Below are 14,238 nucleotides of genomic sequence, written 5' to 3'. Positions count from 1 at the left end.
GATAATTAGGGATGTTGAGCATTTTTTGATACGTTTTTTGGCCATTCTTATGTCTTCTTTTGAAAAATTTCTATTCATGTCCTTTGCCCATTTTTTGATAGGATTGTTTGATTTTTTCTTGCTGATTTTCCTGAGTTCTAAATAGATTCTTGTTATCAGTCTTTTATCTGATGTGTAGTATGCAAAAATTTTTTCCCATTCTGTAGGCTGTCTGTTTATTTTCGTGACTGTTTCTTTGGCTGTGCAGAAGCTTTTTAATTTAATCAGGTCCCATTCGTTTATTTTTGTTGTTGCTGCAATTGCCTTAGGGGTTTTCTTCATAAATTCTTTGCCTAGACCAACGTCTGTGAGAGTCTTTCCTACATTTTCTTCTAGAATTCTAATCGTTTCCCATTTAAGGTTTAAATCTGTTATCCACCGTGATTTGATTTTTGTGAGAGGTGAAATCTGTGGGTCCTGTTTCAGTCTTCTACATGTGGCTATCCAGTTTTCCCAGCACCATTTATTGAATAGGGACTCTTGTCCCCAGAGTATTTTTTTGTCTATTTTGTCAAAGATTAGATGATTATATGAGGATGGTTTTATATTTGGGTTTTCTGTTCTGTTCCACTGGTCTGTGTCCCTGCCCTTGTGCCAGTACCAAGCAGTTTTAAGCACCACAGCTTTGTAGTATAGTTTGAAGTCTGGCAAATCAATACCTCCCATTTTGTTTTTATTGCTTAAGGTTGCTTTTGCTATACGGGGTCTTCTCTGTTTCCATACAAAGTGTATAATTATTTTTTCTAAGTCTGTGAAAAATGATGTTGGTAATTTAATAGGAATTGCATTGAATCTATAGATTACTTTGGGTAGTATAGACATTTTAACGATGTTAATTCTTCCAATCCATGAGCATGGTATGGATTTCCACTTATTTACGTGTTCTGCAATTTCCTTCCTTAGCGTTTCATAGTTCTCTTTATAGAGGTCCTTTACCTCTTTAGTTAAATATATTCCTAGATATTTTATTTTCTTTGTTGCTATTTTGAAAGGTATTGAGTCCTTAATTTGGTTCTCCAATTGAATGGTATTGGCATATATGAATGCCTCTGATTTGTGTGTATTGACTTTGTAGCCTGAGACATTACTGAATTCGTTAATTAATTCCAGGAGTCTCTTGGTTGAGTCCTTGGGGTTTTCCAGATACAACATCATATCATCAGCGAAGAGTGAGAGTTTGATCTCTTCTGTCCCTATTTGGACACCTTTGATTCTGCTCTCTTGTCTGATAGCTCTCGCAAGGACTTCCAATACTATGTTGAAAAGTAATGGGGACAGTGGGCAGCCTTGTCTGGTTCCAGTTCTGAGTGGGAATGCTTTCAATTTTTCCCCATTCAGTATGATGTTGGCTGTGGGTTTGTCATATATGGCTTGTATTATTTTTAGGTAGGTCCCATTTATGCCTATGTTGTTAAGTGTTTTTATCATAAAAGGGTGTTGAATTTTGTCAAATGCTTTTTCTGCATCTATTGAGAGGATCATATGGTCTTTATTTTTGCTTCTATTTATGTGGTTAATTACATTTATAGATTTTCGTATGTTGAACCACCCCTGCATCTCTGGGATGAAGCCTACTTGGTCGTGATGAATTATTTTTTTAATCAGCACTTGGATACGATTTGCTAGGATTTTATTGAGAATTTTTGCATCTACGTTCATGAGAGAAATTGGTCTGTAGTTTTCTTTTTTTGTTGCATCCTTTCCTGGTTTTGGTATCAATGTTATATTGGCTTGGTAGAATGTGTTGGGGAGAATTCCATCCTTCTCAATATTGAAGAATAGTTTATGTAGGATGGGCACCAGTTCATCTTTGTATGTATGGTAAAATTCAGGTGTGAACCCATCTGGACCAGGGCTTTTCTTTTTGGGAAGGTTTTTTATTGCTGTTTCAATTTCAGTTCTTGATATTGGTCTATTCAGGAATTCTATTTCTTCCTGATTGAGCTTGGGAAGGCTGTGTGTTTCTAAAAATTTGTCCATTTCCTCCTCATTTTCCAATTTGTGTGCATAAAGATTTTTGTAATATTCATAGATAATGTCATGTATCTCTGTGGCTTCGGTTGTGATTTCTCCTTTCATGTTCCTGATGGAAGTTATTAAAGATTTTTCTTTTCTGCTCTTGGTTAGTCTAGCCAGTGGTGTGTCTATTTTATTTATCTTTTCAAAGAACCAACTTTTTGTTTTATTAATTTCCCTTATAGTATTTTTGTTGTCTTTTTCATTTAATTCTGATTTGATCTTAACAATTTCTCGCCTTCTGCTGGGTTTGGGGTCAGTCTGTTCTTCTTTCTCCAGCTCTTTGAGTCTATTCATTAAGTTGTCTATTTGTAAGTTGTCTGTCTTTTTGAAATAAGCATTTATGGAAATGAATTTTCCTCTCAGGACTGCTTTAGCTGCATCCCATAGATTTTGATAAGTTGTGTCACCTTTGTCGTTTAATTCAAAGAATGTTTTGATTTCTGACTTAATTTCTTCTTTTACAAAATTGTTATTCAGAAGAAGGTTGTTTAGCTTCCATGACCTTGAGTAGGAATGAGAGTTCCTGTTAGGGTTCATTATTACTTTTATTCCATTGTGGTCTGAGAAGATGCAGGGTATGATTTCTATTTTTTTAATTTTTTTAAGACTTGCTTTATGGCCTAGGATATGGTCAATCTTAGAGAATGTTCCGTGAGCCGATGAGAAGAATGTATATTCAGTGGATTTAGGGTAGAATGTCCTGTAGATGTCAGTCAGGCCCATTTGTTCTAGCCTTCTGTTTAAGTCTACTATGTCTTTGCTTATTTTCTGCTTGGAGGATCTGTCCTGTGCTGTCAGTGGGGTGTTAAAGTCTCCAACTATTAAAGTGTTGTTGTCTATCATTTGGTTTAGATCGAGTAGGATTTGCTTTATGAATCTGGGTGCACCTAGATTGGGTGTATATATATTAAGTATGGTTATGTCTTCTTGTTGAATTGTGCCTTTCACCAGTATGTAGTAACCGTCTTTGTCTTTTATTACTTTTGTTGGTTTAAAGACTAAGTTATTGGAAATTAAAACTGCCACACCAGCTTTCTTTTGGCTACCATTTGCTTGAAATATCAAGTTCCATCCTTTTATTTTCAGTCTAAATGCATCTTTGCCGGTTAAGTGTGTTTCCTGAAGGCAGCAGATACTTGGTTTGTGTTTTTTTATCCATTGGCCCAGTCTATGTCTCTTGAGTGGGGAATTCAGGCCATTGACATTTAGTGAGAGAACTGATAATTGGGACAGATTTCTGTTTATCTTATTGGGTAGAACTTCTTTTCTATGTTTTCTCTCTTGAGCCATTGTGGTGGCTAGAATTTGATCTTTAGTTCTTGGGTGGCTTTACATTCGTGGGCCTTTGTTGTGATGATCCGTGTGTAACTCTCTTTTGAGTACTTCTTGGAGGGGTGGTCTTGTCTTGGTGAATTCCCTCAGTCCTTGTTTATCTGAGAATGTCTTAATTTCTCCTTCATATAGAAAGCTTAGCTTAGCTGGGTACAAGATTCTAGGCTGGGCATTATTCTGTTTCAGAAGAGTGAGAATGGGGCCCCAACTTCTTCTTGCTTGTAAAGTTTCATTTGAGAAATCTGGCGTAATTCTAATGGGTCTCCCTTTGTATGTTACTTGTTTCTTTCTCCTTACAGCTCGAAGAAGTGTCTCTTTAGTGGATATTTTGGTCAGTCTGACGACTACGTGGCGTGGTGTTTTCCTATTTGCTATGAATCTACCAGGGGTTCTTTGAGCTTCTTGAACCTGTATATCTAAAGTTTTAGCAAGGCCTGGGAAATTTTCTTCTATTATGTCTTCAAATAGTTTATCCAGCCCTTGCTTATTATCTTCTTCACCTTCAGGGATGCCTATAACTCTCACATTAGGTTTCTTCACATAATCCCACATTTCTTGAAGACTCTGATCTTTTTTCTTATTTCTTTGCTCTATCTCTGTGACTGTCTTATTTAATTGGAAAGAGTTATCTTCGATTTCTGAGATTCTGTCTTCTATTTGATCTACCCTGTTCTTGAGACTTTCCACTGTGTTTTGTAGCTCCCTGAATAAATCCCTCATTTCTAGGAGTTCAGTTTGGTTTTTTTTCAATACGTCTATTTCTTTAGTGAATTTTTCTTCCAAATCCTGGAATTTTTTTGCGGTTTCTTTGCGGTGGATATCAATTTTTTCTTGTATATCATTCAGCTTATTTATAACCCAAGACTGAAATTCTTCTGGTAACATGTTGGTATTCTGAAACTGGCTTGTGCCAATTGGAGGAGAGTTGGTATTTCTCTTTGGGGGCGAGGTTTCCGTTTGGTTTTTTGTGCTCCCCATATTTTTCCGCTGAGCCCTTCCCATCTGGCTCTATCGTTAGATCTTTTCTCACAGCTTTAGTCTAGTTAACAGCACGTCTTGTACTCTGTTCTTAGGCTGTGGAACAGTCTAGGAATGTTGCTTCCTTTATCTATAGGGGGAGACTGTTGTGTGCTGTTTAGAGTTTCTTTTTTCTATCTCAGTTGGGGGACTGCTTCTGATGGGTCCACCCCCAGAGGGTTGGCTTGACCTAAGACCAGTTTGGCAAGTTAAATCACTGTGTTGTGGACTTTCAGTTAGTAGGCAGGATTCACACTATTTGCAAGCAGAAAGCCTCTTCTCTCTCTCTTTTTCTTTCCCTTCCTTCTTCTTTTTCTTTTTTTTTCTTCTCCCTCCTTCCTCTTTCTTCCCTTCCTCTCTCTTCCTCTTCCTTCTTCTTCCCCCCCTGACTTTTGGTTCTTCCTCTGGATGTGTGGTTTCTGTCTCTTTCTGCAGGAAAGACACTGGCTAGGCAGAGGAGGCAGTGCCCTCACTCCCTCAGTGCCCCAGCTGCTGCAGCTCCCACGGGCAAGGGTCTACACTGTCCCAGTGTTCCCAAGGTCCAGGCTCCACACTCTTGCGTCTGGGGAAGCACTCAGTGTTCACACCTGGGAAGGGGACCTGGAGAGGGACTATGGATCAGGGGATGGAGCCTCCTGGGGAGCCGCCTGGCACCCTATGGCTCTGCAGCAGTTAGACCTTGGCCCTCACAATTGCTGCTGCCCACCCGCAGTTCGCTGGTACTGGGGGGCAATATTCAGGGACCAATAGGAATCAGACCTGGGGGTCTGGAGCACTCAGGAGTATACAGTAGCTCTTGGGCTGGAGGGTCACCGGAAAGGAAAAAAGAAAAAAAAGAAAAAAAAAAAAAAGAGAGAGAGAGAGAGAAACAATATGAATAACAAGGAGAATAAAGAGAAAACAAGAATGAAAAGAGAAAGAAAGAGAGAAATAAAATAAAAAAAAAAAAAGAGAGAGAGAGAAACAGTATGAATAACAAGGAGAATAAAGAGAAAACAAGAAAGAAAAGAGAAAGAAAGAAAGAAAGAGGGAAATAAAAAAAAAAAAAAAAAAAAAAAAAAAAAGAAAGAAAAAATCTCGCTTTAATATTTCACACTCGCGGCCCCTCGCCTCGGCGCAGGCCCGCGTCTGTCCCTTTAAGAGATAGGGCGCCGGAGCGCCGCCAGAGGCTTAGCTGTGGGAACCAAGATGGCGACCGCGCATCCGCCGGTTGCAGGCGCCCGGAGAGAGCGTTCAGAGCTCGGCAGGCGCCAGGGCCCACAGTAGCTCCCCAGCCGGAGAGCTGCCGTGGGGGCAGAAAAAAGCAAAAAAAGTCCCGCTTTAATATTTCACGCTCGCGGCCCCTCGCTTCAGCTCAGGCCCGCGTCTGTCCCTTTAAGAGATAGGGCTCCAGAGACGCGTCAGAGGCTTAGCTGTGGGAACCAAGATGGCGACCGCGCATCCGCCGGTTGCAGGCGCCCGGGGAGAGCGTTCAGAGCTCGGCAGGCGCCAGGGCCCACAGTAGCTCCCCAGCCGGAGAGCTGCCGTGGGGGCAGAAAAAAGCAAAAAAAGTCCCGCTTTAATATTTCACGTTCACGGCCCCTCGCTTTGGCGCAGGCCCGCGTCTGTCCCTTTAAGAGGTAGGGCTCCAGAGACGCGTCAGAGGCTTAGCTGTGGGAACCAAGATGGCGACCGCGCATCCGCCGGTTGCAGGCGCCCGGAGAGAGCGTTCAGAGCTCGGCAGGCGCCAGGGCCCACAGTAGCTCCCCAGCCGGAGAGCTGCCGTGGGGGCAGAAAAAAGCAAAAAAAGTCCCGCTTTAATATTTCACGCTCGCGGCCCCTCGCTTCAGCTCAGGCCCGCGTCTGTCCCTTTAAGAGATAGGGCTCCAGAGACGCGTCAGAGGCTTAGCTGTGGGAACCAAGATGGCGACCGCGCATCCGCCGGTTGCAGGCGCCCGGGGAGAGCGTTCAGAGCTCGGCAGGCGCCAGGGCCCACGGCAGCTCCCCAGCCGGAGAGCTGCCGTAGGGGTAAAAAAAAAAAGCAAAAAAGTCCCGCTTTAATATTTCACGCTCGCGGCCCCTGGCCTCGGCTCAGGCCCGCGTCTGTCCCTTTAAGAGATAGGGCGCCGGAGAGCTGCCAGAGTCCAAGCTCTCGCCCGCCTATGTCACCTGTCCTCGGAGCTCCAGGTCTCCCGCGGTGATTCTGCACCGATTTCAGTCAGATCCTTGACCGAGTGGATGTGGGGGTCAGTGGGGAGATCAAGCCGCTTTGCTGTGGGGCTGAACCCGCCCCACTGTCCGGTGAGGCAGGTACGGCCGTCCCGCACTCCGCTGTCTGTTTTCCGTCCCGCACTCTCCAAATTATCTCGGTCTGATTTCCCACTCGCCTCTGTTTTTTCCTGTTCCCTGTGTCCGACGGTGATTCTCCGTGGGTTCACCTCACCCTTCCTGTGGAGGAGCAATCCTCCAGTGTTGTGGCAGGTGGAGATCCACGCCTTCCTCTCCGGGAGCACAAATCCAGGAGGTCAGCTCCACTCCGCCATCTTCTCTACCCAAAAGACCGACATTTTTGAATAAATCAGGGTTACAGCCATGGAGGGAAGGGAAGAGGAATTTAGATAAACAAATTATAATTACAGAAAAATGCCCTTTCAGGCACAAGTACCCTCTCTTTCAAAGTCACCATGTACGGTTGTTCATGATGCTGACTGGACAAGAGCACCTGTACAACTGTATAGAAAAGAAGCTAAAATCCAGCCCATGTCTTCTTTGAGAAGCTGATAGCGTAGGTTTGTATCTGCCTAGAGGAAAGAGTTCTTTATCCAAATGAGCACAAAAACATTATGTGGGCTATGCAAAGCACTGTGTCCTTGAGCCCAGGTGACCTCAGGTAAGGTCAGCCTATAGATATCACTCCCTCATATGAAAGCCTATAGTTCCCTCATATACAAGCCTATAGCTCCTATGGTCAGCACTGTTCATGAGCCACTATCACGTGATATATTTTACTGTTGCATTAATTTTTTTGCTGTCATTATCTATCAATAAAATTTTTATTATGCAATATATATTTATGTAGCATCTGCAGTGTGTGGGCTGGGGCACTAGATGTGGATGTATTTATAACTGATCTCTCAATCTCAAATACATCTGGAACGTAGGTGGAGTTAAGAGTTTCTTGGATCTATTTGGGCCTCTTGTTTAATGCCCTGTTTAGAGGCTGAGATTTTTTTGAAGAGATTTACTGACTGATTGATTCACTGGGGTCAAAATAGTCTGAGGAAAGCCAAATGGCAATAATAAAAGACAGTGAAAAATAAGAATGTGAAATAATTACTAAATGTGGAGGTGTAAATGTGGTTTGTAGCAGGTGAAGAGCTAAAGTCAAATCACGAAAGCTTAGGATGTGTTACTTCCACCTCTTCATCTGCTGATCATATTTTTAGTTTTAGTATTTTTATCTTCTGACTTTTTCTGGGATGTTAAAATTTAATTTTAAAATTAGTTTTGCATTAGAAATGTACTTAGAATGACTTTGATGTATTATTGAATGTGGCTTTATTTTTTAAAATAAGTGGATAGAAAAATAGAGTATATTACCCTAAAGTTTAGTTTAAAGTGAGTTTTTGTGAAATATATCAGTTTTATGTACAGAGATATTATGCTAGTTAAGACTCCCCAACAATGTGAACTTTGAGGACCAAATTCTTACATAATATGTATTCACAGGTCAACTTTACCAAGACTTCTGCCTGGCAATAGCAATTTTGAGAAGTCGTCCATTGTAAGATAGATTCTGATTTAAGACATTTTAAAGTGAGCAATTGGATATATTATACTTGATGAAATCTGGTGAAGAATGAGAAGCAGGATGGGTTGTATGCTGGGAGTGGTGGGTGGAAGGGTGTGCTCAGCTCTGCAGATGTTGAGTTTAGGCTTTCTTTGGGAGACCAACAGTGTAAGACCTCACTTTGTACCTGAACTAGATTCAGGGTGAGTAAGAATGAAACTAAAAGGAGTGACTTACAGCTCAGAAGGGGATCAGCTGATGAGAAGGAAGCCCAAGTAGCAAGCAGAGGGAAGTGAGGGGTGTTCCCAAGGATTCAGATGCATAAGCGGCTTATGTGAGTAAGATATGGTTGGACCCAGCATCATATATAATCAATCTCTCAGTATCCATGAGGGATAGGTTCCAGGAACCCTGTGGTTACCAAAATCCATGGATGCTCAAGTCCTTTATACAACATGGCACAGTATTTGCATGTAACTTACACACATCTTCCCATGAACTTGAAATCATCTCTGTATTACTTATAATACCTAATACAATGTAAATGCCATGTAAACAGTTGTTACAAAGCATTGTTTTTAAATCTATATTTTTTATTGTTATTTTAAATTTTTTTTCTCAATTTTTTTGTGATCTGTGGTTGTTTGAACCCAAGGATGTGGAGCAAATGCATATGCAGGGCCAATTGTACATGTGGGTTTGTTAAGACTGCTCAGACAACCAAAGTAAACTTTGTTTCCCCTCACAAAACTTCCACGGGAAGCTAATGCTTTTCTCTTTAAAGGACAAAACGGAATTCAAGGTTAAATTCAACATTCCCTATGCCGGTATGCGTTAAGAAGGACAAAAATTGGAAAAAAAAATTGTGCTTTAATAAAAATGGTGAGGATAAGCTGGTCTAATACTGCAGGTCTTTTCTCCTAAATAGATAAATAAAAGATTAAGACATAAAAAAAGCAAACAAAGCACCTTGATGGTTCTATAACTGAGTATTTATTTTAATTCTGCTGCTTTTCACTGTGCCCTCTGGTTTTATAGGGCACAATTTGTTCTCTTCCACGGCCCTATCAAAGACAGTGGTTATAGTCTTTGCCTATAGCCCTGGGGAAATGCATTAAAATAGATTTTATGAGAGTGCAGCTAGAAGTAAGGGTATTTACAAAAGATACTTATTGCTCAGATTATGAATATCACCTTTATATAAATATAAGAAAAAGAATACCTTTCACCGAGATATTATACAAGCATTGCCATTCAAAGTGAAATTTCAGAAGAACTGGATTTACTTCTGCCTCTACTCGGAATCAAATTACATGGGTTCTTCATCAACAGGGAGAAATGCAGAGCTGCAAATGAGAAAATATGCAGATTTCTTCTCACAGGAGGATAAAGTGATTTCTCTGTGTAGAAGGTGACCTGCGGCTGTGAGGAGTAGCCGAGCTGAAGAATGACGTGATGGTCCGGAGGTGACAGAAAGAAACCGTGGGATGCAAACAGTCTGGCCTATATCTGTCTCCCCATCCTTTTTAGGTTAAATCTCAACTGCTGGTTTAGAAGGTTACAGGTTCTGAAAGTACCTTATAACCTAGCTTCTAAATCTCATTCCACACCATTTTCTCCATGCTCTCTACAGTCCAGCAATTCGTTATTTAAACAAAATTTTGTATATATACCATGTGGTACTTCCTGTGGTTTTCCCTTAGTGCCACATTCTGTCTTGTCTGCTTTTCCTATATATCCTTGAGTCCCCTGTCTCCCAGCTAGAATAACTACTACTCATCCTTTAGGGCTCCTTTTTATATATGCCTCCTCCTAGAAGCCTTCCTGACCCCTCAACCCGGGTTAGATTCATTGTTTTGTTGCTTAACATCATGCTGCGTTTACAACTTTCATAGTCTTTAACAGCCTGGTTATAGTTACCTATTGACCTTGCATGTTTCCCCAATAAGACTGTAAATTATAAAGGGAATGAAACATATTTTGGCAGAGGCTGATAACTGCCCACTAAAATCTATTCTTCCCTTGATTCACGGTATTAGATTGTTAACTCCCCCCATAAATCCATTCTTCTCTTCTTATGTAGTGATAGAATTGTAGCTATCTGATAGCTCTCCAGCTTGGAACAGCCCTTGCAGCTCTGTGTCACCATGTGACTGCATTTTTGGCAATCAGTTTGGATTAAACGTGATGCTTTATTTTACAGACCTGATCATGAATAATACCTTGCATATCTTTTTCTGTCCCCATGAACCAGAATCTGGACATGGATGAGACTCTGCATTGACAAACATTTTTGTACAAGCAGAAAAACAAGATGGGAAGGACCCGGGTTCCTGTCTGATTTCATGGAATAGACCCACCATCCACCCAGGAATTTTTCCTTTCACCATGATGAGAAAAATAAGCTTCTGTCTTCTGTCTTCCTTAGGCTATTGAATTAATTTGCTGGAGAAGCTTGACTAATAAAGAAATGAGTAGGTTGAATTGAAAATGCTACAACAAACCTTAAAATATCTCCTTACCTTAGCTGTGAGGCTGCAGGGGGCAGAGGCACACTGCAGCTTACAAAGCTGGTGATTCTTCTTCAGCTAGGGCAAAATATTTAGTAAAATTCTCTCCTGCAGTAATTTGGAAGGTAGATAATATACCCAAACACCTATTGCTCTAAAGGAAGTACTTTATGCCATATTGTTAGTGTATATCTATTTCTTGCTGGTTATGTTGAAGAATGATGAACTCAAGCAATGATTAGCTGGTTTGTAGGAAGAGATCTAACAGGATAGAGAGCATGTAAAAATTGGGAGTCTCAGGGGGTTGGGAAAGCCAATGGTTTCATTTACAACCACCCGCATATCACTATTATTATTTAAAACCTTTTCCCAAGGCTGCCTATTAGACCAATAAAAAACCAAGTCATCACTCCCAGGCCAGGTATTCTTCACAATTTCTGCTCCTCGGAATTTGAAATGTTTCACTAGTCTACCGTTTCGTTCATATTTTAGTTTTAGTGAATTAATTTTTGTTTGTTGGGAGCCATGTCCAAACCTGATAAAATCATCCAGATAATATGAAATTTCAGCAGAATAAAGTAACCAGCTGGAATTTTGTTATTTCTCTTAAATTCCTTCAGTGAGATTGACAGTGGTTTTTTTTGTTTGTTTGTTTGTTGTTTTGTTTTGTTTGGGTTTTTTTCTTTTTATGTATGGAAGGAAGTTTGCATGCAAATTTGGTAATAAAAGGAGCAGCCTGTGGTGGAGACTGCTATTTGTTGTAAAAAAATATTCTTTCTCCCTCTCCTGCCTAGTGATAGAACTGGTCTCTAGCTACACAGTATCCGAGCCTGTCGCTACACATAACAGCCCTCCCTGTAGCTCCGGCGGCCATGTGATTGCTGTTACGCTACCAATGGAACATGGGCTGCAGCTTATGAACAGAAGTTTTGACAGTCACCCAGAGAAAAGTTTCTTTCTTTCTTTCTTTTCTCTTTTCCTTTGTTCTACAGTCACACATACCTTTCCTGACACATAAGTACAAAAAACCTTCCTATCAAAATAAAGGTAAAGGCCAAGAGAGGAAAGAAAATGCCAGGGAAAATGCCATTATTGGCTAAGACTTTGCATTTCAATAGGGAAAATTACGTGATACATATCTGAGAATCTGAAATTGGGGCTCTAATAAAACCCATCATAATTTAACGAGAAATGATCCCAATAATTACACATGACTTAATTTCAGACAGGGCAAAATGGATCATAAAAATCTCACAGAAGATCACAATCTTGTCAACTGTAAGCTCTCTAGCTCTCCAGGATAGAGCACTGGGATTCCTTTTTGTCTGGAGAATTGATTGGTCTCCTATGGGAAGTTGACTTCAGCAATAGTAACCAAAACCTAGGACTGCAGGATAAAGACTCATTTAAAAATCAGAGAGAAAGATGGCGGGTAGAGGAAAGGGAGCGCTGGTGGGCAGAAGAGGTTCAAGATGCTCAGGCCAGGTCCTGGATGCTGGTTGTCTCACTGATAAGTGTCCTCCAACCCAGTCTCAGGTCCTTAAGGAGAGCCATGGGATGAGATGGAAAACTAAAGTATCTTTGTAATATTCATGATCGATATTTTTAGTTGTCTTCTGTCAGATTGGTGAAACTGAGAGAAGAAAGATTACAAGTTGCCAACTGCGAGCCTATCTAGACATAAATAGGCAGATCAGTACAATCTGATTCCTTTCTTTGGAAGATAAAGAGGAACATCAAGGAGGCCTTGAGAAAATGTGAGTGTTCCTCAGTATCTTACAGGAAAAGCTAATAGGTAATTTGACATGCTAAAAGAAAGGCACTGTGTATCATGGATGTTGTTTCACGTTGTGGTGCAAATGGTCATGCTCCTGTGGTATCAAAGGAAAGATGGATCAACTGGCTGTGGGGAACTGAGTACTATGATTTTTGAAAATGTTTTGACGACCTGAATGTGGCCTCTTGGCCTGAGAGATGCCCCAGGATGGACATTCAGTGAAATAACCACTCTGTATAAGCTGCTTCCAGACATCACTAGTGTCCATCTGAAAGCCAACTCCCACAGCCCCTTCTCTTTCATTATTCTACCAGAATTTCTACACTCTTTAAAGTGGAGCAACTTCGAAACTCTCTCTGCCCTGGTCACTGAGAGATGCCACCTGATGTTTCATCTTGTACCTCTCTGATTTTTTTTTTAACTATTTTTCCTAACTCTCCTTTTCCACTAGCTCCTTAAAATGTAGGTTTTCTCCCATATTATGTACTGTTTTGTTTGTTTGTTTGTTGTTTCTATTGTTTTGTTTAACAGGAAGTAAGCTTGAATCTGAACACTCTGTTTTCTTCTCTTCTAGTTCTGTACTGTTTCCTTGGAAAATGCCACCTACTCAGGTATCATGGATATATTGAAGATTCTCACTGACATCTGTGAAGTCCTGTTGCCTTTCTCCAGGTAGTATAATTGCACCCTTCTTTGTGCTGTCATTGAAATTTCCCTATACCTCCATGAAGCCAGGGAAGCCTCTATTCACTTATTCTTCTGCAACTAGCTCTAGCACAGTGTCTGGCACATAATGAGTGTTCAATGTATATGAATAAATACTTGTGTGCATGAATAAATTTTTACCTACATATACATGTGTTATAAATCAGCTTTTAGTGCAGGCATCTTTGGTAGAAATTTAAAACAACCTACAAATCTCAAAATTGAATCCATGCAACTTGTTGAACATACTTTTGTAGTTCCTTTGACCTCAGCCCATCTTCTCCCTCAAGTGGTTTTCTGTTCAATTTGTTTAAAAAAATAAACAACAACAACAAAATCTGTTTAAAACTATGGCTAGAACAACAGGTACTAATACTAAATATATGTTTTAGGACGATGAAGGAAATGGTTAAATGTGAAAACAGTTTTGTAGAAAGAGTAATTAAGGTAATGCAGTAATTAAGGTAATTAAGGTAATGCAGTGCCCTTTAACATATCATCAGTTTTGTGTAATTTTTGATCCTGGTAACAGCTATATTTTTTGCCTTATGTACTGATATATCACAGAAAAAGTCACAACTAAACCTGATCTCCAAAGTGAAGGAGAATGATTGATTGAGACATAGGATACAAAATTTCAAAATGAAAGCTGCCCTTTTACTAACTTACATTGTGGTGGTAATTTGTTTACCTTCAATGAATAGATGAATAGACCATTTATGTTAATACTAACATTTTGAAATATCATAGGATTATTACCATGTCATTCTCAAGTGTCATTTGTTGACTTTTCCCCAAGAATCATCGATATTTTCAGCCTAAGGGGAAATCAAGAGATCATCTTCTGTTCTCCGCTTTTAGATGGTAAGGTATTATATTCCCATCTTAGTAAGAAACCAGTGGCAAAGCTGTGAGAAATTGAATGACTTGACCAAAGTTCACAGTTAGTTAGTTGTGGAATTTTAAGTTTTATGTCTTCCAAATTAGTGCTCTTGTTACTATTCTGTGTTGCTGATTACTGTCTGCTGCATTTATTACGCTGCATCAACCTCATAAAGTGCTATTAAATT

Source organism: Lemur catta, chromosome 5, assembly GCF_020740605.2.
Source record: "Lemur catta isolate mLemCat1 chromosome 5, mLemCat1.pri, whole genome shotgun sequence".
In the NCBI taxonomy this organism is placed as follows: Eukaryota; Metazoa; Chordata; class Mammalia; order Primates; family Lemuridae; genus Lemur; species Lemur catta.
The sequence above is the reverse complement of the archived record's forward strand: the minus strand, read 5'-3'. Positions refer to the sequence as shown.